The sequence below is a fragment of the Octopus bimaculoides genome, chromosome 29 (assembly GCF_001194135.2).
Source record: "Octopus bimaculoides isolate UCB-OBI-ISO-001 chromosome 29, ASM119413v2, whole genome shotgun sequence".
NCBI classification, from domain to species: Eukaryota; Metazoa; Mollusca; class Cephalopoda; order Octopoda; family Octopodidae; genus Octopus; species Octopus bimaculoides.
This window is the reverse complement of record NC_069009.1, coordinates 10,050,199-10,054,113: the sequence shown is the minus strand read 5'-3', so window position 1 is coordinate 10,054,113 and position 3,915 is coordinate 10,050,199.

Sequence of the window (3,915 nt, the reverse complement as noted above, 5' to 3'; positions counted from 1 at the left end):
TTACTAGATGGTGAGACATTAATATCCTTGAAAGGAGGAAAGAGTTATGAGTATCTGGGAATATTAGAATCTGACAAAGTAAAAACTATAGAAATGAAAACTGAAAGTGAGAAGGATTACATCAGCAGGTGCAGAAGCTAATGAAGTCAAAGATAAATGTTCCGAATCTAGGGAAGGCTGTAAATACTTGGATAGTATCATTACTTAGATACTCAGCGCCGTTTGTACACTGGACAAAAAGTTGAATTAGAAGAGCTATGAAGGAATTCAAGATGAATGGAGGACCCCACTCTAGGGCAGGAGTAGCAAGATTATACTTACATAGAAAGGAATGCAGAAGACTATGTGGTGTTAGATAAAGTAGATATAGACTCTTATGTAGGTGATATTGAAGAAAATTTTATTAAAAGCTGCTTGAGTCACGGCAAGACAAAGAGAAACAAAAAATCCCAAACGAAATTCAAAACGAGAACCGAAATTATCTGACTGATAAGAGAAGTAGTTGCATGGTATATTCCCAAGGATAGTTGTAGCAAATAGTAGTACTGAGACATGGCTATGGTTGCCGAAAGGAAGGCTGAAAAGGGAGATGGAATGTTTCTTTGTAGCTGCACAAGATCAAACATTAAGGACTAATTGGATAAAAACAAGATAGACAAAAAACAAAAAGATTCCTAATGCAGGGTATGCAAGTCAAAAGAGGAAAGCATTACTCATACAGTAAATGAATGTAACATGCTGGCACAGAAAGAATAAAAGACATGACAACCTAGAGAGAGTAATGTGCTAGAAGATATGTAGAATGCTAGGATTTGTACATACTAATAAATGGTATGAAAATTAACCTAGTAAAGACTTAAAAACTAAGAAATCAAGATGTTGGACTTTAAAATTCACATGAACAGAGTAATAGAAGGTAGAAAGCCTTATTTGATAGTCGAAAATAAAGAGGACAGAAAATGCCAGATAATTACAGCTACATATGATGGAAAACTCAATATGAGAACATAGAAAAAATAGCAAAGTAAAATGATCTAGTGCTTGAATTACAGTGACTATGGAAAGTGTGGGTAAAATTCATCCCAGTAGTTATAGGTTCATTGGGATCTAACACTAAAGGACTGAACAGATGAACAGAGGAAATTGCATAAAACCCAGTTTAGTACAGCAGCAGAAAACAGTTTTATTTTAGACAACTAGGATACTTAGGAGAGTTCTTGGCATCTAGGGCTACTATTTGTAGCCGATGCTACCATTTTTTCTTTTCCAACAGTCTAATCTCTTATGAATATGAAAATAATAATGATTATTATTATTATTATTATTATTATTACTACTACTACTACTACTACTACTGAATGAGAGAGCAGAGCAACACATCAAAGTGACACTAGTCTGATAAGTGTACACCAGGCTCATGCATCACACCAATATGTGTGTGACATAGTAATCTCATATCAAGATAAACAGCGCATAAACAGTGCAAGTGGGGCCCAGTTAGCATTTTCTTCAGGTTGAGTAGGCCATCCTGCTCAAATGGTCCCTGAATAAGGTTTATTTAAGAATTTTGAACAAAGTACCCATGTTTCCAGGTGTGTATTATTCAAACCCCAAAGAATTCCTCTCAACAAATGGCTATGCTGCTCACTCACTACTTCTGTTCGTCATCACAAATTCACGCATTGTCAGCTACAATGGACAAACTCCAATGGTTAAAGTCAAGCAACTGACCAGCAAATCTGAGGTACTGAGCACAGTACTTGCTGTGGCCCTTCCTTTATACCAAGACTAAACAATATATATGATAACACTTCCAATCAGTTAAGATCAGAAGCCAGCTAGGCACAAATACTTGAAAATCTTTGTTGGGGAAGGGGTTATTCGCTTACGCCGACCCTAGTAACTGGTTCTTATTTCATCGACATCGAAACGATGAAATGCATTGTCAACCTCGGCGGAATGTAGGCACACTTTTGTGAGGGATTCACTCATCGACCTGAAGTAGATTCTACTTGGATCATACCTGCAAGATCGTGCACTGTTTATCTTGATATTATATCACCATATCATGCACATATATTTGTGATGTATTTTTCTGGTGTTCCCTTCTCAGGCGGGTAAAAGTCATGATGCACATACTTGATTGCGTATATTTGTGAGCCAGTGTGTCTTTGATGGTCTGCACTGATCTATCATTCAATAATAATAATAATAATAATAATAATAATAATAACAATAATAATAATAATAATAATAATAATAATAATAATAATAATAATAATAATAATAATAATAATAATAATAATAATAATATTAATAATAATAATAGAAATTTTAATAATAGAAATTTTAATAATAATGAAAATAATAATTATTTATTATTATTGTCATTATTATTAATATCATTATTATTATTATTATTAGTAGTAGTAGTAGTAGTAGTAGTAGTAATCCGTTGTTGTCCACTTTTTAGGACAATAAAAACACAACGGTTTTGATGTATAAGTAGACTCACAGATCCAAGTCCATCATATCCAACATGAGTACGATGACAAGCGCTCCATTCTACTATGTATTTTTCAGCCTACAGGTGCTAGCTTGGTCTTCCTTGCCACATTTCTCCACCTGTCATTATATTTACTTGTCATTTACTTAAGTGTCAACTTCTTTTGCAAATGCAATTTCAAAGAAGTTGTAGGAGCACTACGTTTCCTTCGTGGAACAGTCAGCCTGGAACTTGCATATTATTGAACCATTGTCACCGATCTCACTGATGGACCAACTTATGACACCAAAGCTGTGAGCCACAAAAATTATAACTAAGGTATTTTGTGCGTCAACCGTTTTTCTCGCATTAAGTGTGGGCTGTATGCAGACAACTAGTAGGAGACAGGTGAAGTATTATAGCATTTCAAACCTATTCAGTTGCGTCCAGCTCGATATGTTCAATGCCCAAATGCAAACATGGGCGAATAACATTGATCATTCTGATCATATCGGAATATAGTGTTGTTTAAAATTCGATCTACGCATCGCCAAATGTTAAAATGTTTTATCATTAAAAGTTGTCAACGACACAAATAAGAAATGATTTAAGAGAGGTACTTCGGCCAGGCCCTCATCAACATTTTAGTGGACGAGCACTAAAATAATAGAGTATTCTCAGTAGGTTTAACAAAACGAAAAATAATTTATTACAGATAGACTACACATATCAGGAGAGGATGTGGGACGTAGACGGACGGTGTAGCAACTGTCTTTGAAATTAGAAAGCATAAGGTTAGACACCTGTCTAAAGAAAAGAAAACTTGTCTATCAGTATGAAATAGTAAGCCATTGTATTCTACATCTGAGATAGTAAAGCAAGGAATGAAGCGCAAGTAGATGAAACAGAACAACCCACATCGGATAAAACAAGTAGATTTGAAGATTTTTGTAATATGTGTGCGCCAACGAGGTGACACCCTTTATTCTTGTGTAAGTTGCTCATAGAACCAATATGTATACATGTTATTATATTTGTATATTTGTGAAAGGGGACAATAAACACCAATGTTTAACAATTATCTGGAGTCATATACATTATTATTCTTAAATTATTTGACATCTAATAATAATGTATATGACGTGAGATACTTGTTATGTCTGGACGTTTGTTATCCTCTTTCACAAATATACAAATCTAAAATTGTTTCATAGCTCCTGTCTTGGTTACGAGCTTGTAGCACTTACCAAGCGTACCTAATCGTTTAAATCACCAATGAACTAAACTCACATATTCTATATGTGCTGCTATATTGTTAGACATAATCTGGACCTATACTGTCTGAAACCTACCAAAGTTGTCAAGGTTAAGTTATATATTTATATGGGTGTATGTTATATGGATACATATATATATATATATATATGTAT